This window comes from Oenanthe melanoleuca, chromosome 1A (genome assembly GCF_029582105.1).
Source record: "Oenanthe melanoleuca isolate GR-GAL-2019-014 chromosome 1A, OMel1.0, whole genome shotgun sequence".
In the NCBI taxonomy this organism is placed as follows: Eukaryota; Metazoa; Chordata; class Aves; order Passeriformes; family Muscicapidae; genus Oenanthe; species Oenanthe melanoleuca.
The window spans coordinates 30,807,089-30,834,095 of NC_079334.1; the positions used below are offsets into that span (position 1 = coordinate 30,807,089).

A 27,007-nucleotide genomic window follows, 5' to 3' on the forward strand; every position below is an offset into this window, starting at 1 on the left:
ATAAAATGTGTGCTTAACTTGCTGCCACAAAAAGTCTACTAGATATCCTCAATTATCAGAAACCAAAGCACACAAATAAATTGTACCAGAGAATCCAGGTAGCCAGACAAGACTCTAGTAATGCCATATTAATAATTAAGCACAAAACACTGACAAGTGTTCTGCAAGAAAATATTTTTAAGGGGATTGTTATCAAGCTATTATTTCTCCACTGTTTGCTTACAAAAATCTTTTAAAGACAATATTACAGGATGATATAAAGTCAATGGATTGCCACATTTGCTAATCCTTTTCTAACTATGAAGACAACTATCCTCATAAAGTTGGGAATCAGATGGTCCCAAAATTTACATTTATGAAGAAATACATATTGTATATTCACAGTTTTATTTTCCTATAAGCAAATATATAAATAATGTATTGACACTTTTCCTGGTATATTCTCAAAAATCAGAACTAGACAGTTTTAGCCATAATTCCCCAGGCAATGCTTTTCCTCCCTTTATTAGTGAGATAATATATCTTTTCTTTACCTTATCTGTGTTTTCTTTCTTTCAAGGGTCTTTCTAATCTCCATAAAGCCTTAGAATAAAAATTCAGAGATAATTTGGGTCTTTTTTTTCCCCCAGAACTTATAGGTAAAAGACCCTTATCTTTAAATAATTGATTAAAATTGGGTAAAATCTGTTCTTTTTTTTTTTTTTTTTTTTTTTTTTATGTATTTATTACTATCCTTTCAATTATGTTTCTTATTTTTATTTTTTTAATTCATGCATTTGTATTGAGTATCTGGTCATAGCACTTCCTCTAGAAAACAATAGGAAAAATGTTCTTGTAATTTTTCTCTCTTCAGAATAGTCTTGAATGCTTTTCCTCCCTGATAGTCAATAGAATTAGACTTTATTTTTCTCTTCTTCTTAGCATGCATTCTATTAACATCTCTAACCTCTGTGGTTTTATTGTTCTCAGAGAAGTGTAACTCTTTTCTCTCCTTAACCTTTCTGACTTTATCCTTACATGACTACTTGCCCTATATCTTCATACTTATCTTCAGAAATATATGATTGCCTCTATTTTGTGAACGACCTTTTTGATTTCAGCACCATCAAATGACTACTGAAACAGTCACATATACTTCATCTTACTCTTGTCTTTGGGCTGAATTAGCTTTTGTTGTCATAAAACTTTTTAGTGAGTGTCAGCTTACTGTATTCCTTTTTTGCTGCATAATTATTTCCTGAGAGAAAATAAATATTTTACTTACGGAGGTCAGCTTTTCAAAGTGTATTATTTTCCTTTTCAACTCTTTTTCTTACTAAGTACTTTAATAAAAATTACATTCAGTCTTCAGGTTCTTATGTTCCTCCATTTTTAAATAAAAAGAAATTACAAAGAATTTCCCAGGTCAGTGGGAATATATTGCACTTGACAAACCTAATAACTGCTGATCTAAGCTGGTCCATCTCAATCTTAAACAGCTTTAGACATATGAGAAAGTTGTTATAAAATTTACCTTCTTGTAATTTATAACCAAACTGTGCTTACTGTATGCATTACATTCTTGTGCCAGTTTCATTCTTCATTCTATTTGTTTTTGTCTTTCATTTTCCCTCCCTATTCCCTTAAAAAATCATTATCAACAAATTTAAAGAATATACTGAGCTGTTTATTCTACTGTATTTTTCAAAAAGAAGATTTAAATACAGGTTCCAGCTAGGCTCTCAAGATTTGTATTTGTATCATCTTGTATCTCTAGAAGTAGAGTTGAATCAACAAGACTGGATTCAAGTCTGAAGTTACATTCCCATTATTAAGGAAGTTTAAGGTCTGGGGATTGGTAGTACTTGGATCTTTTGCTACAGTCAAGGTCATCTCCTTGTCATTAAAGTCATTAGTCCATTGCATTTGTTCCACATTTGCATGGGTGTTGCTGTAATCAAATGTCTCATAGAGTTTATCTGCTAACAAGGGGAGAGACTTTTAGGGTCATTTCAGATAAAGATTTTCCAATTCTCCAACAATCGTGGTGGAGAATGCTACTACGTTAATTTCTTGCATTTAATATATGAGACTGGGGTGAATGGAGAGAGAATAAAATTTAACTTGCTAGTTTACATAACTGCAGTCACTACAGGGATAAAAATTCCTGTAAAACATTAAGTACTAAATGAAAAAAATGAAAGAACTATTTAGCATTAAATTTAAAAATACAAATAGCAATGGTTTTACTTACATTTTAATTCAACTGTCTTTGTTTGCACTAAAGATGCACTTGTGGGAAGATTACATTAGCATCCCTTTCACACCAGCTGAAAGAAACCTCAACAACCAAGTTATTTTTTCTCTCAAGCAGCCTAGCACAAAACAAATACATTAATATTGGACAATATGCCATTATTTGATCTCCTGCAATCTGAAAATGACTCTGCACTGCTCAAGCTTAAGCACTTAACATGTGTCCTCAGTTCTGAACTTTTAAATATCATTTACTACTTTGCATTTTGGAAAATTGTCATTAGTGGAGCCAGTATCAAACACAAAATATTTTCCAGACTAAACTTTCACCTTTAATAATGGTTTATAACTATTGTCTTTTCCTGAGGGATTTCTAGAAAATGGTGGGCTGTATAAAATGTCTATGACTTGCTCACAAGATAGTGTTTTTGGGAAATCCTGGGGAAAAATTAGTGAAGAAAATTTAGGCTGTTTTTTTCAGCCTATGGGACTTCAAGTTTCCTTGCTGAGACCAAATGACCACACAAGAATACATTCCCTTTATCAGTTCAGTGTTGGTCCATACTGCCTTGTATTCTGAGCTCCAGACCACTTCAGAGTGAGAAAAAAACTGTCAGGACCTTAGTGCCAGCTCCAGTCTTCTTTCAGGTGCACTGCCTGGAACAGGCCTAAGTAAAGCCAGCTGTGCAGCTCAATGCATAGCAGAGACTTTTAGTTTTGAACACTTGAACTGGGCACAAATGTCAGGGTCAGAGGAGGTTGAAGGGACAAAGTGGGGCAAGAAGGGGAGTTTAGACAGTTCATGTCTCTGTTTCTCAATACACGAGTCAATAATTAAAAGTTAATGTTAACTGGTTACAAATTAAATTAAGGAATATATGACTTTTAAGTCAAGACCCTTCTTACCTGCAGCAAAAGTGAGTTCACACTATATATTTAGGCCAAATCTGAGACATTAATAGAAAAAAAAAGCATGGCCATGAGATTCAGCATGCTTGAGCCTGGCTGTATCATCCTGTGGCAGTATAGTTGGAGGTTTAGTGTTCTAAAGCTGTGCCACACAAGTAATTACAGACAACTATTATTGACCATTGGGTAGTAGCCATGTGTATATTCACTGGTGCTTGTTTTCCTGAGTGGCTATCAAAATAACAGTGTAACTTTTATAAGAATTGAAGTGACAGCAAGCATTTGGGGAAAGCAAGAAGTTTCATACTAAGCCACACAGTTGTAACAAATTCTTCTGTCCTGCTTCCATGAGAGGCCATGGTGCTGTTCATTAGCTCTAATAAGGCATTAATACCAGCTAGTGACAGTAATGTTAGCACTGGTATGTTTCTAGATGCTAAGACATGATCATAGATGTAAAACCAAATATTTTCCTTTCCTCACTCTGGATACTCAGTGTTTCTTGAAGTAACATTCAAACTCCCATCTCCACTTCTATTCCGATGAGATGGAATTTTAGTGGCCCATTACATGGGCCCATAGAGATGAAAAATGCGAATATTATTTCAGTTATAGCATATTCCAAGTACCTTTGGAATGATAAAAATAAGTTGAACTCACTTTTCAAGACTGAGATATCTCTATTTACTATACCACTTGAAAAATTGCCTATTTTTTTTTCATTTCAGTGTTCATCTAATGTTAAGTTGTACCAAAGCTAAGAAAAAATATTGGGAAGAAAGCCCAGTTATTTGCATCAACTGTCAGTGACTTTATATGTTCAGCACCAAGAATTAAATGAAGGCTGTTGATTATCTTCATATGGTTTGTTTTGAATAAGTGTAGAGCTAAAACTAAACCATACTATATTTAATGAGGAAGTGAGTGGTCTAGGCTAAAGCCCTAGAGACACTTTTGGGTTTTTTTGTTGCTAGCTCTACTTCAAGTTATATGACTAAACAGCATTGCTAACTAATAAATGCTTTTACAAAATTAAATAAAGTGCTGGTCTTACCCTAACTCTCAGTAAGACAGGCTCAAATGCAGCACTATCAAAACAGAAGCAAGGGCTGAGCAGATGGAGCAATCACACCACTTCACTAATCCTATAGTATGCTCCTGTTTCATGACTGAAAGTAAAGTGCAGTATATTTTAGGAGAACATGTTCATTTTTCCTCATGGGAAATACTTAGTCTTCCTATCTGCAGCAGAACATGCTGACGTCTTGTTCAACAATTATGGAATTAAAGAGCAATTCGCTGTTTCCTCAGGATAAATGGAAACAAAACAACTTTGCCTTTATTGCTATTATATGTGTTCTATCCCAGGGGCCAAGTTGAGGGTGAACACACAATTGTGAAGAGAGTGAAGAGATAGTTGAGGTATTTCCTAATATTTGACTGCTTGGCTTTCAGCACTAATACTGACCTTTTAACTCAATTTTGTTTATAGTATTAAGAAATTGGACAATTTAACTTACCTATGTGTCTATTAGCTGTCTTTTAGAAATTGAGAATCAAATCAAAACTGAACTCCTTTTATTTGTTTTTCCTCCTTTCTCTCTAGAGTGCTGTAGCATTCCTGTTACTTTTATATGTCAATTATTTCCTTCAATGTTTTTTAGCTTTCCTCTGGCATCTGAATTCTGATGGCTTAAAATTTAAGAGTCTTTTTTCTTATCGTCATATGTCCAGTACTTCTCTAGCTTCAAGTGTAGGTAACTATTACATTGTATGAGAACTTTCATTTCTTTCCCCGAGTAGCAAGTTTTGAGTTGAGGTCATTGATCATGCCAGAATTGTTGCACATGCCAAGGTTGCATTCTAATTCTAATTTCAAGTATTCTTTTCATTTGCAATAAGTGTTTTAGAGAAATATATTTGTGTCACTTTTTTAATCTTCTAGGAATAAATCTCACTAATTCGTTTACAGCTATTGGGATCTAGAATGAATAATACTAAAAAAGATGAAAGAAAGTGCTACAGCATATATATTTAATATAGGCTTCTGTGGACAAAAATGTATGTTTCTAAAAGTGAACAGCTATATATACATACACACATGTACCATACATTTATGGCCCACTGCTAAACTGAATATATTATTCTTGTGATTCAAAGCTAGCTAAAGCTTGTCTCCATAACTATATAGTATTACTTTAAAAGTTATCAATAAGAAGTATCAATTTAAAAAACCACACTGATATTTAGCATATCTAATATTTTCTGTTACAGATTATTATCACAAACTTTTCTCTGTACAATTGGAAAAATGTTATAATTTCACAAGTGATTTTCCTCCTAGAAGCAGTGATTTTGTTGTCTGAGAGCCTGCTCAGATTTAGTGAAGTTTATATAACTTTTTTCCCCCCTTTCTCACCCATATTCCTTCAAAACTTCCTGCCAAAACCACTGAATGTTCCCCTGTGGATCTAGACTTTTGCCTGACCATAGTGGTGGTTCACTGAGAAGAAATGTTTGTTATCACAAGGCCTTTGTGTGAGGAGGAGGTAGAAACAAACCCTTCTTCCCCAAGAGAGCTCCATGGACCTGAATTCCTGCCAGTCAATAAGATGTTGATAGAGATTGGCATTTTTGATTTCCTTCTTTCAAAACAACTTTCACCAGGCAAGAGGATATCAGACTTTAGTGATGGGTGTGAAGGGGGAAAAAACAGCTTCACCAGGAAAGACTAGATCAATACATGGCTCCAAAACTGCTTGTCACATAGGAGTTAGATAGGCAAAACAGCCTATGTATAAGGCAAACACAACAAAGGCATTACCTAGAGGGAAAAAAGAAAAACCTTTGCAATTCTATGCATTGATTCAGTAGGCTAGCTAGAATATACCAAGGAAACAATATCAGCACAAACAGATTACAACACAGATTACAACAGTCCCTGTATACATCTTGGCAGAATTCAGTTTTGTATTGTCCTGTCATAAAGTATAGTAAATATTTCTGTGAGTCATACTGATACTATTTGCAATCTAGATTATTAAGTGTGGTGCCTCAATATCTTAATTGCAGATGGTGGTAGTTGGAAATTTCTCACAGAGATCTTACAAAATATTTTTATTTGGATGCTTTTTGTTGAATTACATTAGTATTTCATAAGAAAGATAAAGTGTACAGATGAGTCTGATAGTAATGCTGGTCTAAGATGTCTGAAAAGATCACAGCCTATTTCAGCATCCTCTGTAAGAAATTTTGACAATTATGTACTGTGGCTTTGAATTATGGATCATTTACTCAATTCTTTTGATGTGGTAGTTATAATGGACTGCATTCTGATATTCCTTCATTAAAAATTTGAAAACATCCAACACAGAATATTCTTAATTAAGCATTAACTTTGAAAGCACTGAAAACAAGGGCTTTTTACTTGCATTCATTCTTCTATTTTTAATAAGTGTATATTCATATATATAATGCATATATGATCCGTATGTATATGCATAATTTAATGTATAAGTACATATTTAACTACACCAGAATTAAATTTAAAAATCAACTAAAAACTAAAACTCCCTTTAAGCAAAGTGAAAGTTAAAAAGTAAAACTCTTGGGTTTGCTTTACAAAAACCCACCTATCCATCCCATTGTATGTTAGTTTGACCATGACCTATGAACTCCCCCAGCAACTCTAAGGGGTAGTGATTCTTTTTCTATAGTTAGAAATCTCTATAAACTTGAAAATTCAATATTTTGTGCTGCGTCATATGCTTGGAAGAGTTCTTAAGGGTTTCATTTCACGAAATGTTGGCACCTAACTACTTTGGAGGGCAATGTTATGCTCAGAAATGGTGCTGAAGGCCTGAAGGTTACAATAAAAGCCTCCATAGCCTCTAACTGCCATGACCTGTCAAATTCCACAAATGTTTCCCCTGTGAGGCTTACAGCTTCTGACTGTTTGCAGAGCTCTGACCCCTGATCGACATAACTTTCAACAAAAGGATTTAACAAAGACAAAAAGCTCAAGTTTTGAAGGTGGTAATAGGTGAAGAAGGATTTTTTTTTCCAGTTTTTCCAGGATTTTTTCCAGGATTTTTCCCAGTTACATCTGTCAGCTTTATTTGTTTACACTAGTTTCATCTGTAATTTGAGATGCAGCTGACAGTATCTGAGAATTTTCTCTTAATAAATCCATCCAGAGACGTAGCATGCTGACCAGCACCTTTGATCTCTCCCACTTTCTTTTAAGGAAGTTTATATTCCCATTCTGTGAACTTCTGCCCTGTGAATCTATTTTTTCTAAGATAGGAAAAGTGCTTCCAGACCCACAGAGAATGTGGAGCTGTTTTTTGATTCTTTTTGATATCATGCCTTCTGTTTGGTTGTAAAGCATGAGCTCAACAACCCAGAGGATTCCTTTAATACCTTGGTTACCCTGAAACTGGGAAGCAGGTAAAGTGTCTTGACCTAGCTGACATGGATTAGCTGTAGGCAATGACTGTTGAACTCAGTGCTCCCAAGACAGGTATCAGCTCTGATAGTTTGCCATTTTGTTATTAAAAGAATGCCTATCTAATAAAAATACTCAGGTTTAAAAGTCATATATATTTTCTTTAATGTAAACACATGAGAGATTTTTAGAGTATACAAGTTATCTCACAATGGTAGTGAGATCTATCTATAATCAGGAAGAATTTAGCATTTTGACTTTCTAAATATATGAATATACATACTTAGGCATTAGTGGAAAGCTGTTAGGTCATTATTCTGTTCACTGAGAGTTATTTGGGAACTGCAAGACTCTACATGATTCTCATTAAGTGAAATATCTGCAATGATAATATATTATTGTGTCATCTGTTTAAGAAATTGGTATAAATTAGCACTTGAATATCTGACCTAATATTAATCAGTACTATATAAACAATGTGCAAATCATGTAAATCCGGATTAATGGATCTTCTAAGCTTGTCTGAAATTAAATTTGAAAGTACTCCAAAAGAATATTTTAATTAAAAGTCTTTATGTGTGTGCATTGTGGTATCCAGTTCTAGCACAGGATCCAGCTAGAGGTTGACACCCAGGAATATAATTTCTCTGTGTCTCTGAGACCTATATGGGAAATACATATTTCTAGGCCAGAAATATAAGTACACCACAGTCTACTGGCTCCCCTCATCTAGACAAGAAAGGCAATATGGCAGTGGATTACTTCCTGCTCTCCATATAAATTAAGCAAATTACTATCAGGACTAGACATGTTCCCAAACTTGAGAAATCACTTCAATCCTATTAGTGTCTTAAAGTAAGAACATTAATAAAGGTGATAAAGGTAGGAAAAATAATTGTATCTGCATTATCAACATATTTTCCATTTAGAAATGTCTGTGTTAGCTATTGGATCATTAAGTAAACTATTGATTCCGTTGTTAAATGTGCATTCAGAAATTTGTAACCCTTCCAAAAATTTTTATATTGATATACTTCATCCTGGATGCCACAATAATTATTTTTTCTAACTCCAGTATGAAGCACATATTTACATTTAATAGACACAAGTACCCTGTGAACTGCAGGATGAATCAGAATATGAAACAGAAAGCAACACTTGCCAGCTCTTGTGCATGTTAATAGCCTTTATTCAGGAGATTTTCTGACTTTAATGAAATTCATGATGCATTTATGTATCTGTGATGTCAGAAGGACTAATCTGAAGAATTTCTGGAGCAATTTCTGTTTGTCCCAGCATCAGTATTTCTAATGAGCCTGCAGGCTTGGAGTCCTTTTCAGCTTTAACTGAGGTCTTGCTTGGCATGAGAAAGCAGTGGCACTGGATTGAGAGCCCTTGTGTTGGTCTCAGCAGCAACAACCTCAGTAATTGTGTCCACTAGGGCAGTGACAGGAGTCTCAGAAATAAAGGCTTCCCCACCACTGTCCTGCCTGGGACAGTAAGAGGGGCTTCTTTATGTGAAGGTGAGGATTTGGTGCCCATTATGAAGAAAGAGCTCAGAAGCTGATGGCTCCCCTGCCCTGGGCAGAAGCCTTACCTGCTCTGCATGGCAGAGCTGCCCCTCTAACCTCCAGGTTCATGGCTGTGCACAGCAGGACCTGGCTGGTGTTCACCTGTCCCTTCACATCCCAGCAGCTCTTGTCCTGCCTGAAGCTCAGGCACTGTTCCTGAAGGACAGAGGTAACCTGCCAGTCCCAAATGGCATCCTATCATTCACTATATCAAATATATGTTTGGACCACATTAAGAACATTTTTTTTTCTACGCTTTGCAGTGCAGGTTGTGTCTAAAGGCATAAAGATCAAGTTAATAGTCTGTCCCATTTTCCAGAGGAGTCTTCTGTCCCCTAAGTTCCAGCCTGGAGCTACAGGGTATAGTGTCCCCACTCAAGAGAATGTTTACATGATATTTCCATCAGGCACAGAGTCAGCTCTGAGGTTCCAGATCCTGCCATCTATCCAGGGAGCACTAAAGAGGACACCACCCAGAGACAAGGAAGGGCTGTGCTGCCTAACATCTCAAGATTTAACATCCATTACATCTGTAACATCTGCAGATACCAGACAACTTTTTGTTGTTTGTCTCTTTTTTAAGACGGGAGAGAAATACAAACTATTGGTTTATAACCTGAACTCTTGGTTAAGGTGCTAGGCCCATTAAAAGACTATGTATTAGGTGACCTGGTATGAGTGAACTCTTTCCTCTCAGAGCTGCTGCATTCACAATGGAGTAAAGGTGACTCAGGGTGATGTCTGGAGTGCCAGGATTCTCCACTTTAGGAAGTTTAGATTGGACAGAGTCATTTAATCAGTTTTCCTGTCCTAAGAGAGAGAAAGAAAGTTAATGAAGATGGTGAACATTTTTATTTTGTTCATTCTTGGGGTAGAGTCCCCAGTGTGCTTTCTTCTTGCTAAATGCTGGTGTAGGGCAGTGTGAGGGGTTGGATGTGCAGGGTTCTGAAGGCAAAAAAAAAGACCAGAAGTGACCTACTGAAATTTCCATAAGGAAATGTGGAATTTGTGCACACGGCCTGCTAGTGTGCATGTATGCTTGTTAACTAGAGTCTGTAGGTGTAGTTTCTTTCATTAACATATCTTTTGGGAAAGAGAAAGGTAAGAGATACAGGGCTGCCAAGTACCTTTCCCAGAGAAAAAAGATAGCACTTTAGGTGAAGAAAAGTTTCTTAATACCCAATCAAAATCTCCCCTGCAGCAACCCAATACTCTTTCTTCTTGTTCTATTTCCTATTGTTGGAAGAAAAGACTGGCACCTACCTGGCTACAGCCTCCTTCAAGCCTTCCTTCTCTCCTGTAGAGAGCAATAAGGTCTCACCCAATCCTCTTTTCTCCAGGCTGAAAGACCTCAGCTCCATCAGCATCTCCTCATCAAACATGTGCTACAGACCCTTTGCCAGCATCATTGTCCTTTGGTGGACATGCTCTTCCACCTCAATGTCTTTGTTGTAGTGAGAAGCCCAAACTGGAGGACAAAGAGGAACCCCAACCTCTGCCTGTAGACTGAAAAATCTAAATGACTGCCCTCTGTGGACACGTTGTGCAACTTCCAGAGGCCATTCAAGGTGTGTGGTGTTTGCCAGCTCCTCATTTCCCCCACATTTCTCCTTCTTTCCCATTCTGCACAGTATATACTGTGCTTTGCCCCCAGAGCCCTTCCACCTTTGCTGTGCTGGGAGAGCAGCTTTGCAGCTTGAGGACAGAAATGAACAACTCATCATGTAACATGGGCTGCAAGCCAGCCTGCATAGCAAGCTGGTAGTGTGGGATGTGCCTGGTGAAAACCTCCCAGTTATCCAGCTGCCTCAGTGAGGTGGGATTTTGCAGAGCAGCATCCTTCAACAGGTCTCCCTGGTGTGGGACAGAGATGCCCCTCCATCTTCTCTCTTATATGAAGTGGCTGAGAGGGAAAATTTACAGAGAATAGAAGTACTGTTCTAAGTGTCTGATTCTCCATGGGGATCTAACTAATGAGCAAAGTTTTCCAAAGTTTTTCTGCAGCAGGGAATAGTCAGGGTTGTAAGGAAGGGAGCAATGTGGAAAGATGCATGTCAGGTGTCAGTTGCTCAAATGTGTGTAGATGTATGGCACTGCAGAGCACTATAGCTGTGCACTTGGCTCTAAGTACTGACTTTGAAAAAAAATTAAGGAAATGTTTTGGTGCAAATGTCTCAGACAGGGTGTCCTATATAAGAGATCCAGTCATAGCTACCTTCAAGCTAAATCTTTGGGCTGCTATCTGGGGTCTGCACAGTGGGGAGAAGTCTTTAAGAGCAAAATGAACTGCCTACAAGTAGAAAAATGCCAAGAACTTTTATTTGAAGCCTAATCAACTGTTCAAATGTGGCTCATCAGTAGCAAGTAAAAAATTATATTTTGCACAATATACTCTTTTGTCAAGGGATGTATTAAATGTCCACCCGTTCAGGCAACAAAAAAATACTTGGTTTTGAATATATTCATACCTCAAGAGTTCATAGAAAGCAGTATAAGAGAACACAAAGAAAATATTTCTTACCAAGCTGCTTCACTTTCCTTCTGAAGTGATAATGCAAAAGTGATGCATTAGTCATTTTCTTGAACACCTAGTGTTTATATCTGAAAAAATTTTAGTCAAATAGGGCAAAAGATTATAAGAAACACTTTCTTTTTTGAGTTTCTGCAAACCAAGATTGCTTTAAAACTATTAGAAATTATTTTTGGCTCTCTTTCAAGCAAAATTACAACCTGTAAGCTTTCAACACATTTTCTAGAGGTTACTAAAATATTAAAAAGGAAATCATTAATCTTTTATATGAGTTGTACTTTATTCTTAGTATTTCCTTACATGGTTATTGATTTCTTACAATCTACTAAAGTCAATAAATTGAAAGAACACTTTCAATTTCTAGAAGTTCAGATCAAAAGTCTTTATGCACTAGTACTGAAAAGCTTCGGGTCTATTTAAATTTTATATCATGATTATGCCACAAATATATCACTAACTAAAACATAAAATCAAATAATTTTTATAATGTTACAATTTAGCCATATCAATAGCTCTGAAATTCTGACACACATGACAATTCTCCTATTCTGTCAATAGTACTTCTACATTTAATTTTCATGTCTTTATTCTGACAAAATTATTTCCACTTTTATTTTTATATGGACTATAGAAATAAAACATATAAGTAATTTACAAACAAAGGAATCTGAAATTTAAGTGTTATCATTCAGTAAAAGAATCTTCAATGTCATTTTGTCAATGCAAATATGTTTGCTACTTCAATTGATGTGACTGAGATCTTTTCCTTGAGTACCAAAAGGAAAATATTACAATACCTTCTCAGTTACACTGGAAAGTGTGAAAAACTATTTCAGATATTCAGTAACACTAAATTAATTTTTCTTCAGATAAAATATCATAAGTACTGAGGAGTATCTAAATTGAGCTGTAATATGTTCTTTCATATTGAATTATTTTCAAAATTAATTACTCTCATATCTGAATAGAACTTGTAATACTGTAGTATGCAGCTGTGTAAGGGAAGATTATGCAGCTAGTCCACTCTGTCACTAATTATTTTTAAAAATCATAATGATATACAGAGATATACTTCTTCCATGCTTGATATAAATTTGCTTTTATTTTTTATGGTGGTAAGCTGGCACCCAAAGGCTTATTTTTACATTTTACTTACATGAATTCAAGACTTATCAATTCTTGGTTTTGTTTCTGTTCTACTCCCAGCTTAGTGAGCATTGTTAGTTGTCATAATGATCCCATTTTAAGTGGAATTAAGTAAATCTTGGATACATTTTGTCATTCTATTAACTTTAAATGGTTTTTCCTCCCTCTTTCCCTCTGCCATTCTTTTCTGTATATACAGATGTTTAGGAAAAAATTTTAAAAATAAATCAAAAGAGTTAGATGCCATATTTATCCATTAGATGGTAGCCTTCCATTACTGCAGACTATGTTTATGCTGTTTTTTTCCCTTTTTACATTATGCATGAAAAAATTGTTTAAAAAGTGCTAATTGCAATTGTGTAGTATTGTTATATTTTTACATTTACACAGTTCTATTTTAAAACTTTTTAAAATTAGGGGAAAGCAATATATTCATGAGGTAAGTGGGAATTAAAAATCATTTGTGGGACCAACCTGTTTTTACATGGTTTTTCTAGCCATGTAGACCCTTTCCCAGCACAAAATGTCATGGTGTGAATTGCTTAAATGTGTGTAGGTGCATGGTACTCCAGAACACTACAGCTATTCTCTTGGCTCTTAGCATTTACTTAAAAAAAATATTAAGTTTATGAAAGGTTTTTCCCTTGGAAATGTGTAGGGGTTCAGATTTGGTTTGTAGTGGTTTCTGATTTTCACAGACACTCCACTTCCCAGGAAGGTACTTCTGACATTTACAGAAGATTAACACTGGAATAACTTCGTCAGTCTTCAGGAAGCAATTTCTCCTTCCCCAGTAAATAAGAAAGAGCAGTTTGTTCTGTAAACCTAGCTACTGAATGATTAGATAGATAGATAGATAGATAGATAGATAGATAGATAGATAGATGGATAGATAGATGGATAGATAGATAGATAGATAGATAGATAGATAGATAGATAGATAGATAGATAGATAGATAGATAGATAGATAATCTTGTTTGTATTTCTGCTGGAATGGAGAAAAAAAAACAGAGTGGTTTGTTTTGCACACATATATGAAAATCTGTACTATTTGAATGCAGTATGAAATAGCAACTACTAGAAATTAATCTTACTAAATCAGTAGCATAGATGATTGAAAAGATTAAATGGCTTCTGACAGACACTGATGGTTTAGGAAGAAGGGTGCATTTCTTTTGCAGTATAAAACCATAGAGTGACTGTGTAAATTCATAACATCAAAAATAAAATTAAAGCAGAAAACAAGAAGAAATACAGACAGGTATTAAAACTTATATTTAAGTAAAAATGGAAGATAAAAGTAAAGTTTTCTAAAACTCCAAGTGTATCTTTTAATATCTTATTAAATTCTAATTGTCTTTTACATATGTGTGTTAGCAAGCATTTATTTATTCACAGATGCAAGAGAAATAGTACCTAAAACTATGGATCAGTTTTGTCATTCAGGAGAATCGGAGTTTGTTTTAAATTAGTTCTTTAAATCATTCAGGTAAGGCTTTCAGTATTCCAGCCCATCTTGCAGACATGAAAACTTCTCTATTGCTGTGAAAAACAATCAAAGCTGATATCAGCTGCTAAATTTAAAGGAAAAAATATGTAAAAAATAATATGCAATTTACTTCTTTATTTTATTTTCCTGGACTTATAAAGATTCGTGGATTCCACTAGGCAAATTGAATTTAACATTTTCAGGGAAGTTATATAAATTCCTGTAACAGTTACACTTGATCTCTCTGGGAAATGTCCCCCTTTCCACTTCAGAAACTGCCTTTGCTAAAAGAGATGAGTGTATGTTGAAGCAGCCCTTTTCCATCCCCTGCTTTCCTTCCTTAAATCCTTAGGCAGCCCTCGAGGTTCACACTGGGCACAGGAGCAGAGCCTGCCTAGTACAAATACTGGCTGACTTGGCACAGCATCCCTCACATCTCGCAGAGCTTTGCTCTAGGAACGGTGCAGGTTCCATGAATGGGCTTCAGAGCAGCTGCCAGCATTCATTCCTGGCAGACAACAAAAGGAGATGGGTGCCATGCAAAAGCCTTTTGCTAGGTTTCAAGGTATTAAAGAATAAGTGCTGTAAGAATGTGGCACAGGGACAGGCTTGCCTATCATCCATGAGGACTACTAGAAAGAGAAAAATCTCCTTGTGGTTATTAAAGAGATTAGAAAGAACATTGGTGTGGACTCCCAGTACTATTCTAGAATGTCATCTTGTGTCAATCATAAGAAACTGCCCTAAGCACAAAGAAATATGGGGGCAGTGTATTATGGATATGGATACATATGAAAATCAAAGCCATCTGAAAAATTACTTAAGAATAATTTCCAGGCATGATTCTGAGTCACTATTTTCTGTACCTTACACACATCAAAAAAAAGAATCAGCAACAGCTTTTGATCTGCTGGAGAGAAACAGCATTCATGGTTTACCTTTCTTTTCTTTGTCTATTGATATGAAAAATGACTCTGGGAAACTTAAACTGAAGAAAAATTTCTGCAAGGGCAGAAAAAGGAGATTTCAATTTCAGTAGACCTGTGGCAATTTGCATAAACCAAGGATCTCTCTTTCAGCCTTCTCAAGAAAACAAAAAAAACCCAAAAAAACAAAAAGGGGGGCAGCATAAGTTTTGCCTATTCATTGTTTGATCAGTTTGATTTGTGTTGTTCCTACTCCTCTATGACAAGCAGAAACTCTTCAGTAAGAAGTCACTTCTTTCTGAGACATGAGCCAGAAGCTAGAATTGTTATTATCTGAAGAGAATATTATTGTCATAGATTGAAAGTATTGCAATATATAAACGTCAGACATTAGAATCAAATTGTATATTAGTTATTTTTCAGTGACTAGGATTAAATTTCTGCAGATTTGGATTTTTTGAGCTTTTTTTCCCTTTTTGTTCTAGTGTGCATGTGCACAGCTGCATGATAAACAGCCAGACATGAGGCTATTACTAGCTGACATTGTAAGAATCTTTATCCCTAAGCCTGAGGATCCATACAATTTAGACATGAGTTCTGCTTTAACAAACTGTGCTCTGATTTTTTTTTTCTTTTGTCAGTTTGACATGCTTTCCTTGTTGTAGCATTATTATTACTGTTATTATTATCATTATCATCATCATCATCATTTATAATTTAACAGCTCTCTTTTTATTGCTGTGTTAAAGTCCTCACAGTCTAAGCAAATACACCATTGACCATCATTTATGTCTGTAATAAAATAATTTATCATTTCAGCAATTTTCTTGGCTATTTGTAAAGGGAGTTTTATGCTATCTACTCAGGTTTCATTTTGTTCTGAAGATCATGAGGTCCTTTAGTATATGGAGGAAACACAGAAGCAATCTATCTGTCTACTCAAATTTTGTATTTAACAAGTAGCATCACTAAGGATTTAATGGCAAAGGACAGGCTGAATCATTTATCTTAGTACTGCATCCCTATGCTGTTTTCATTCCAACACAGGGAAGTTATAAACTATAATTTTAAGACTCTAATTTCTCATTTCAATACAGAATAAAAATTTCTTGTTTCATTTTAGTAGCAGAATTATAGTAGTGTTAATGAGCAGGAAGCTGTATGTTGTAACATTGTCCCAGGTTAAGAGATTAACAGTTTGCCATACTACTCATTACTCACCTGCAGCTAGATCTGTTTGCACCTGAAACAATGTCCTTCCCTTCCCTTCCCTTCCCTTCCCTTCCCTTCCCTTCCCTTCCCTTCCCTTCCCTTCCCTTCCCTTCCCTTCCCTTCCCTTCCCTTCCCTTCCCTTCCCTTCCCTTCCCTTCCCTTCCCTTCCCTTCCCTTCCCTTCCCTTCCCTTCCCTTCCCTTCCCTTCCCTTCCCTTCCCTTCCCTTCCCTCCCTTCCCTTCCCTTCCCTGAAACTTCCCTGAAACTTCCCTGAAACTTCCCTGAAACTTCCCTGAAACTTCCCTTCCCTGAAACTTCCCTTCCCTGAAACTTCCCTTCCCTGAAACTTCCCTGAAACTTCCCTGAAACTTCCCTGAAACTTCCCTGAAACTTCCCTTCCCTGAAACTTCCCTTCCCTGAAACTTCCCTGAAACTTCCCTGAAACTTCCCTGAAACTTCCCTTCCCTGAAACTTCCCTTCCCTGAAACTTCCCTGAAACTTCCCTTCCCTGAAACTTCCCTTCCCTGAAACTTCCCTTCCCTGAAACTTCCCTTCCCTTCCCTTCGATGAAACTTCCCTTCCCTGAAACTTCCCTGAAACTTCCCTGAAACTTCCCTTCCCTGAAACTTCCCTTCCCTGAAACTTCCCTTCCCTTCCCTGAAACTTCCCTTCCCTGAAACTTCCCTGAAACTTCCCTGAAACTTCCCTGAAACTTACTTCCCTGAAACTTCCCTTCCCTTCCCTGAAACTTCCCTTCCCTGAAACTTCCCTTCCCTGAAACTTCCCTGAAACTTCCCTGAAACTTCCCTGAAACTTACTTCCCTTCCCTTCCCTGAAACTTCCCTGAAACTTCCCTTCCCTGAAACTTCCCTTCCCTGAAACTTCCCTTCCCACTATTCCCTACTCTCCAGGTATCCTGTTTAAAGCATTTTCTTATGCAATTTGTAGAACAGCTGCTAGGACAATAAGAAGTATGTCCTCATATTCCTAATTTGCCACTTATTGTAGCACTCTTCCCTTTTCATAGTTGTTCAATAATGTTTTCAGAATTAGGGTAATCTGATTTACTTTTGATGAAAACATTACTGAACCATTGGAGATTCACAGGCAGATTTTCAGCTGGCTATATTCATTCAAATAAGGCATCTCAACAGATAGCACACTTCAAGCTGTGATTTGCCTTCTTTCTATCTTCTCCTTTACATTTCTTATTTCTTCCCAGATATGGATTTTGAACTACTGTTGAGTGTGTGCTATGAGGATGTGGGTTTACTTGTATATTGGTTGCACTGACTATTAACTATCAGATTCTAAAATACAGATGACTGAATATCATCTGAATTTTGATTGTTTTATAGATAATAGAATAACTTTGCTATTGATCTACTCTAGTAGTAATTACCATAGTTGTTCCTAATCAAGTTGGTGAGATTTGAAAAGTGTGTTTTCATTTCTTGTCTTTCAGTTTCTCACTTGGATCTTCAAATGGTAAGGCATTCTACTAGGAAGGTTTTCATGTCTTTCTCATGAGCTGTTGTGAGATTACACTGAAGTTTTTGGTTCCTGCATCTGGTGGCACAAATGAATGTTGTAAGTGTTTTTATTATTTTTTCCATACTTAATTTGCATATTTAATACTATGTAATGTAATTGTAGCTTCAGTTCTCTACTGATGTCAGAGATTACATCCTGGGAGTTTCAGATTAGATGCCTGGGCAAGAAAAATCTTCTGGAAGGGCAGGGCAGCACTGAAGCAGGGCACCCAAGAAGGTTGTAGAATGTCCTTGGAGATTTTCAAACACTTTTCTAGTGGTTATAGCCCCATTCAATGTAGGAATTGACCTGTATAAACTCCATTGACCACCCCCTCAACCACTGCTTTTAACCTGGAAGTGGAAATTCTGTGACTCCATAAAACAACCATCACCACAGGGGCTGTATATCAGGATAACCATCCTGGAGAATTAATGTCTTTGGACTTCTCAATTTTCAAGAACTGCTCAATATCACACCAACATCCTGGGATTAAAAGGAATGATGATGAAGCTGGTCACTTCTCTTATAAAGTTCACACAGTACAGAGAAGTATATCAGAAATCAGAGCCTCATTTTAATAGCTTTTTCATTAATTTATAAAATTAATTTTCATTTATTTTAGTCTGATAAGAAGTTGCACCACTGTTTGCTCTGGACTGTCTGCAAGTTACACAGTTGTGTGCTGGTGATCTGAGTCACACAGCACAGTATAGGCAGGAAAAAAAGAGAACTTAACCTAGGGATTTTTCAGCCAGTCTTTAAACCTCATACATCACTACATTATCATTAAATGATGATTCATGGTCAGCCTTTTGTAACAGGCATGTATTAATGGAATTATAACTAATACCTTTTTCTATGTAAATTCATTGTTTCCTCTTTGCCATAGGCAGGCGTGTTACTCCTGCTACACCTCAGCATAACTAATAAAGTTATTACAGAGCACAGTACAGTCCTTCTGTTTTTATATTTTTACATTTCATTAAGGCAAGCAGACTCACTAACAAAACTATTTGAACTGTATGGTCTCCTCAAGTGTCTTTACCCCAGTAAATGGTCCTTGATGCATTATTGAGGTTCTTCAGTGAATGTAGAAAAAGAAAAATTTCCTCTCTATATTTTTCTAATGTTGATAAATCAAAAAATGCTGATAGGCTAAACTTGAAATACATCTTACAGAAATCTACAGCAAAGATTGTCAGTCATGACAGTGATACACTCATTCTATAAAGTCGTTACATTATAGAATGACTGTATAAATTGAAGTGTTTAAGTAGAGTTTAAAAAAAATCCACCTTCTTAAAAATAGCATTCATCATATTTTTCTCTTTATGAGTGTGCCATCATACTTGTATATGTTAATGTTGTTTCTGCTGCTCGAATAAAGCACTCCTTGCAGTGTTTCAGCTAACAGTGAGCAAACCCAACCCTTCATATGACATCTCTATTGTAGTTTGCATTTATTGTAGTTTGATACAGATAAATTCTTTAGCTGTGCCACATTTTTCGTCAAGATTGGGTAGATCAGTGAGGACCATAAAATATTAATCATAAGAGCGTAGAGAATTAGATGTCTGTGACTGCAGGTTTGTCTTGTTGGCAAATCTTTCTCAGTCTAACTTATTTCTCTTTTTTAAACTCTATCAGAAATGATGCACTGTAAAAAGTATTATGTCAGTTTAGATCAAAACATATGTGGTTTTTCAGACCAGAAAAAGGGTCTGATTTTTTATTCAATGCTCCAAGTTTATTTAAGATTTTTTCAAATTATTAGTAGTTTTGTTGTCAAAAGCAGACCTGATTGCCAGTATGTAATTTTCTTTTTTTTTTTTTCCAAATATGACACTATCCTGCAGGTCACATGGAGCTAGAAGAAAGGATAGAAGTATGGAAAAAGAAAATTATATCTTTGTAAACTTGTGCCATGACAGGGAAAAGATACTTAACCAGGTAGTTGCCATGGTGGGTACAATGTGTGTTACAGGAGCAGCTGTTGAGAGACCTCTAGTCTTTGACTAGGCCCTGTTATTTGGGGATTGAAAAGGAATGGGAAGTGATCATTCCCTCTTTCTTTCCAAGACTTTTTTATGTGTTTGAGGCTTGCTTACATCAAATTAAATGTTACCAAAACTCCTGTCCCAAAGGCGGAGGATAGAATAGATTTTTTCTTTGGTTGAGAGACATTTTCTTTTATCTTCCTTATTGCACTGCCTTATATTTTTTTTTAATTTTTTTCTTTAGTTAATTGCTATTAACATTGGTTAGTTAAAAAGAAATAACTCAAAGGCTGAAGAGGCAGCCATTTTTTTCAAATTAATGTTAGCCTGTGTTGGATAGATTTAAATGAATTATCCATAAAGCAGCATAAATGGAAATGAATATCCTGACACTGCAATGAAAAATAAAAGTAATTACACAAGAACAGGTCATACTAAATGTCCTTGAACGACAACAAGCTGTCTCTAATTATTAGCCTGTGACAATGTGGATTTTTACATCCTTAAATTAATTGCATAGCACTAGGAAGATTTTGCATTTTTCCTCCTACTTGGCTCATGCTGCTTGCCATGCATTTGTTATTTCCATTTTCCTTTGGTTACTACTGTGATGGGATTCTATCAACCTGCTTCAAAGAAAATTTGAAGAAAATGACTCTACATTTCTAGACGTCTAAAATCTAATACAATATCTAAAGACAAAAGTCATCTTACCTATCTTTACTCTTGGAAAAGTGGAGTAAATGGAAAGAGTTTACCTATTCAGAGCACCTTTCTGAAACAGCTATCTTAGCATACATTTGATTACTTTATAATGAGTACCTGTGTAAGCAGCATGAATTATATGACTAATGCTTAGGTGACTAAAACCACAGGATGAATTCTCTCCTAGTAATTTAAAATGTTGCTATTTCTGATCACAGTACATCAACCAGCCTCAAGGTACTGCCTTCATAGCTCAAAGTGTCCATTCTGTCCATTTCTATAGCTCCTTGTAAATCAGGAATTTGACAGTCCTTCAGTCCCTGAGGTACACCCAGGAGATGCTAAATTTGATGAAGTATCTGGGCTTCACATATCTTTTGCTTATTGTCAGTACCTTCCCATGTGTGCAGCTTATGGTTTGCTTGCAGTATTTCCAGAAGCCATATGGAGGGAGGAGTTTCTAGTGAGACATCAGCAGGACAGTCTGGCACTCTGCTGGAAGTCCCAACGTTGTGGAACTCTTTTAGCATTATACTTTCCATTCTTATGGGAACACTTTTCTCAAAGTGTTGGGAAAATGAATGTAAGTTTCAAGACTTGCTGCTTTCTAGGAGACACCATAACACTCCTCTTGAGGTGACCAGAAACCCTTTTGTACAGAACAGTTCTGTCCTGTGGCCAATGTGCTTAACAGATCAGAGCTAAGGTGACAGTGGAGGGTGAGAACACTACTCCAGGGTATCTAATTGGTGTCATCCCTACCAAAATCTCATCTTTTTAACCTTGCCTTTCATCTGTGAAAAATAAAGAAAAAAGGAAGAGCAGCTTTCTTTTAGTCCAGAGTGGAATGAAACACCAAGTTATAAGTTTCACAAACACAAGAAGAATCTAGCAGTTTACTATGTCATGTTGGCCTTTTGCATAGTGTTAAATTAAATCACACATTGCTCAGATTTTCTAATTAACAGTGTGCTATGTGGAGGAAGTCTTTCAGTAATTAACCTTTCCATTAATCAAAGCACATTTTCTGCTTCTCTCAATCTTAAATCTATTTCATCTTTTTTTCCTCCCTTTATTTCATATCATTGACTTGCAGTCTAGATCTTGCCTTTGAAATACTAAGATCAAGTCCCTGATTCACAGCTATCAAAATTTTGAGCTACACTGTAAGAAAACAGAGAAGGGTAAAGCTTATTTTAATTCTAATAATTCTGAATTAAAATATCAGTTCTAGTACGATAGAAAAATAACTTCCATGAGCCATTTTGAGCCATTTTTCTTGATTGAAATCATATACACTAATAAAAATGTTCTGCTTTTCATTCTAAATCAATGGTTATTCATTTTAGGAAGGTAGAATTCCTTTTGTAAAGGGAGACATAATTGTTACTTATGTATACAATAGAGCATCAAACTGAAAACTGAGCTCACATATCACCTGGAGATTTTCTCTTCATTTTCCAGAATGTTTCAAATTCTTAAGCATTTCTTAGGTAGTAATTTTTGTCATTATATTCTATAAAAATATGAAGTCGTTTATAAAGAAGGTGCAGTAAATATAGGAGGCTTACAAGCCAACATATACAGATTTGAAAGTATAGAGAGGTGAGGTAAAAATCTCTCAAAAAATTTCATAAAGTAATTTTTAGAAGTGCAAACTCTTTGAAAAATATAGTTTTCTCCAGCAAAGAGATTTTTTTTTCTCTCCTGTATCCACCTATGGAAGTAGAATAATGTATTTCAACTTGACTACATGAAAGAGAGTAATTGTCTAATAGTCAGCCTAAGGGATCTGCTAGTTGATGTTTTATCAATATTTTTGCTGAATTAATTAATTATTACCTCATGCATGTGTGTTTCTATCTTTTTTACTTACATAAACTTAGAAAAACATACAAATAATCTTCTAAAGAGTGAGCATGTAGATTCTTTGATATTGTTGAAGTATTTTTTATTTTTGCAGTTCTTTATAAGTCATTGCATACTCTAAGCCAGTATAAAAACTGCATTGTCATGTAGTTTAACAGAAACAACAAGCAATAGAAAATCACCATGTACTTACTGAGCTACAGAACACAAAATATTCATGCAAAGTAAACAATACAAAAATGCAGGTAATATATAATATGCAATTTATTTCTAATCATCTTTGTTTCTGTAGATAGACTGAATAAAATAATGAGGCTCTTTGTTGCCCACAAACTTGCTGATATACCCTTCCTTTAGGCAACAAACCAACTTTTCAAGTATCATGTTGGAATAATGTATTGACATAGCTCAGTGTACTCACAGAAAGATGTTATTTCACCTACTGATGTTACAAGGTTGTATCATTTTAATATTATAGGATTTGTACAGTCAGAGGTCAAAAGAACATTAAAAGCCTAGGCTGATATCTACAGTCCAGATGTGTAAGAAAGTGATGCACAAAAAGTTGGTTTCATTAGAGCTCAAGCATTCAATAGTATAAAAATGTCAATAATATTGAAATTCTTCTACTTCTCCTCCTAAGCCCAAGTTTGAAAAATACTACATATGTCCTGAGCAACTATTAGATACTCTGTCATACTGAGAGCTGATGACACCTAAAAAACACAGCTGTATTCTGGCTTTTGGTATCATGCTCTGGAAGTCACCAGGAAGAATGGGAAGCAGTCACATCATTTTCCATGTAACTTCACAGCTCTTGAAGTGCCTACTTCCAAAACTCATGATGAAACATGAAAAATATTCTAAGCACAAACATGCAGAAATTTTTCCAGGTTCTAGTACATAAACTCTTCTAACTACCATATTTATTTAAATCAAAGATTGACAACAAAGAAAGCCAGAATTTTTGACTTTTCCCCTTCATTATTCTTCCTATGCTTATTATCTTCAATAATTATTCATATAAAATTAATAACTAATAAATAATTCATACATAATTAAAACAAAAGAAGTCAAGTATCTGCCTGATTTTCCACTTGCAGACAATTCAGTCATTTTCCTCTAATTTACTACAGTTATATGTCTGAGTCACATATTTCCAATATACAAATCAACAAGTCACTCTGTGCTGGCTTGGCTGCATTTGCAGATGTGTTTAGACCCATATCCCAAATCCATACACAGAAGATTCTGTCACAGAACTTAGCTGCTAAATATTTACAGTTGAAAAATATTGATCATCAGCAATACCGTGAATAATTTATTTGTCAAGGACATTGTGCCTGCAGTTGATGAAGATATGTCCATGGTCTCTAGAGCTTCCATTAAAAAGCATATTCTCACACAGCTTGCAGGCAGAAAACAGGGCTGCAGCATGCAGAGAACTTGCTCCAGAAGTCAAACTCTGTAAATAATGGATGCCCATCTTCCTCTTCCTTTCCTTACCTTTTGTATCTGAGCTGACATCGTATGGTGCAGACTATCCCTTTGATCAGTTTGGGTCAGCTGGCCTAGTTGTGTCCCTTCCCAGGATTTCACCCATCCCCAGCCTGCTGGGAGACAGCCTTGGTGCTGTGCCAGCCCTGCTCAGCAGTAGCCAGAAAACACTGGTGTGTTATCAGCACCGTTCTAGCTCCCAATGCAAAGAGCACCACTGAGGGCTGCTGTGGGAGAATGAACTCCATCCCAGCCAGGCCCAGCACGTGGGTTGAATACCCCAAAATGCATTGAAATGAAACGGCTCTCTGACCTCCTGCCCTGCCATACAGAAAACTCATTCCACCTAAAATAACTCAATTTAACTAAAATAACCCATTAACTCAATTTAAGGGCATGAGTCTGCTGTGGCTGTTAAGCTGTTCAAGGGGTATCTCTTTGAACTTTCATATATCCTGCAGCAGAGCTATTAGGTACCTACTGTGTGACATACAGGTTGTTGTCTGTTGGCTGTGTGCTCTACTTTGACTAAGCTATTGAATGGAAACTCTAGAAGCAGCAAAACCCTGTTCTGGGTAAATCCACTTCTGGGGGGGAAGCTGCAGATTCAGCTACCTGGAGTCAAAAAACTGGTTTGTGAAATACACAGATGGAACTTTCTTCCACACCTGAGCTTTTTAATGGAGAGGAACTTGTATAAGTCTACTGCAGAGAAGACATGCCAGCTATAGTGCCATAGATGGGGATGATAGAGGATGTGACATTGAATTATTGAAGAATTGAGACATTTCTGAGGATAGGTGTAGGTCTGTGCTGCAGTTCCATGCTGTGGAGATAAGGACAGAGGTTATTGATTATGTGCTGTCCTTAAAAAAGGAATAAAAAACAAAATTACTGAAGGAATATGAAAGGAATTCCTTCCTTTGTTTAATAATAACTGAGTATGACATCTCAGGCTGTTTTTGTAGCTAGTGAAGAGAAATGGGCATTTTGGGGGTACAATTCATATGATTTCAGAAAATAGCTTTTAGTGAGATGAATCACAGCTTAGACATAATTTTCTTCATTGACTATAAATGCAGACTAAGTGTGACTAGCTCAGGTGTCAGCAAATGTCATTTTAAGAAGACAATGAAGCACCACTCCAATGAATTCTCAAACAACGGGGCATACATCTGATAGACAAATCACCCAGCAATCAGTAGTAGAGCAGAGGCCTGAAAGTATCACCTCAGGAACTTTGATCATCTGTCAATGAAGTTATTATATTTTCTTCTGTTGTAGTCATTCCTGAAAGCCTTATTTGAAAAGATGAAGCCATATCTCTTGACTTTGAGGGTCACTAAATCTATTTATATTGTAATTCATCAGAAAACATAGGGTACTGAGCTGTTATGAGTATTTATAACAGTGTTTCTTGCCAGTGCTGAGTTCCATTTTGTTTTCCATGAGCTCTCTGTAATATCACTGGCAGTGAGAAGTCTCTACAAATGGTGATTCAGAAGGATATTGCAAAGTTGGTGTTCTAAAGGAACCAATTTGAGCAAAGTGGAACGCAACATTAAATAAGACTCATCAGTAAACTTTTCCTGCATTTCAGGAGCTATTTAAATATAAGACTGCTAGTATACCTACAAGGGGAAAAGCTAGGAAATAATGCAAAATATAGAATAAAAAGGAAACTATTTTTTAACTTGCCATGGAGATTTTATTTCTGTTCTTTTTATTTTTATTTTATTTGAGATACCGTAGATCTTCTGGCTGCTTTTCCTCTCCGTAAAAATGCTACACTTTGTTCCTAGTACATAGGTCCAACTAAAATCTTAACTCATCAGTTGGTCTTGTTTGAACTTACTTGCAAAGAAATGTCATTTTTTCTAGTGAGAAAATCTTATAGTACTTTCTTTTCCCCAAACTCTAAAATTCTCTTTCCAAATTACACTGTAGCTGCTGGCATTGTCAAAATGAGGAAAAACAGATGTTAAAAGTTAGATTTATTGAGCTTATTTTTTGCCATATAGTGAGAAATTCCTTCCTGCCCATGTATTGAATTTAATTGAAGTAACTGTTTTATTTTTTAGCCATATTTTTATATATTGATATGGTTTAAGACACATGAAAGCGTCTTCAGTCACTAATGTGGAACAATATTTAACAGCTTCTTTAGAGGAAAAGTGGATTTGAAGTTTACCTTAAAATACTCAAGTAAAAACCATCAAATATATTTATTAAAGATTTATTCACCCTCTGCTTCTAAGGTTTGGTTATTTAACAATTTATTTGGAAAAATAAGGAATTAAAAATATTTTTTGTATTAGAAACCTCGATAACTAATAGTATTTTATTGCCACGGTTTGAGTTTATTTATATTAACTAAAATATAGAATAGTGGAAAAAGTCATTTAAGGCTTTATTGAACATCAAGTTTGACATGTGGTAAGGATAAAAAAGCCTATTTGGTGCACCTGACATATTGACTATATCATCCAGCTCTTTTGTTGATGTTTTTTCTTCAGTCTTGTTTTATTGTGTTTTCAAGAAAGACAAGGGGGAAAAGTTTTTTGCTTAGGTTACAAAATTCTCATTGGCACAACCTAACAGATACCACCGAACAAAGTGCTACTAAAACATAAATCAAACCTAGAAGTAAAATGAATTAAACATCTCCTAGAAAAATGGGAAACTAATCTGCTGCAAGACAGAGGCAGTAACACCTTCTCCACTACCCTTTGAATAATGGTGCATCAGTTCAATGAAATCAGCTGCTCACTGAATAGCAGAGATTTCCAGAGGCACAGGACTGGGAGACACGTTCCCTTCTCGAGCAGAGCTAGTTTTACTTGACAGGTCACAGAGATAAAGGGCAGCATGGCCATGCTCACTGAAGGCAGCTTCAGATAAGATGGTGTTCTTGCAGAGATCCCATGCTACTCAGCT

The 27,007-nt window shown here is 35.9% G+C and overlaps 1 protein-coding gene across 2 annotated transcripts in view; it reads left to right on the top strand.

The window, feature by feature from the left end:
• MGAT4C (MGAT4 family member C) overlaps nt 1–27,007 on the top strand; it is a 302,954-nt gene that overhangs the window by 256,716 nt on the left and 19,231 nt on the right. For both annotated transcript variants that reach the window (XM_056515977.1, XM_056515971.1), the window contains one exon: nt 17,932–18,056. The gene's annotated coding sequence lies outside the window, so the exon portion shown is untranslated. The remainder of the gene's footprint in view (nt 1–17,931; nt 18,057–27,007) is intronic.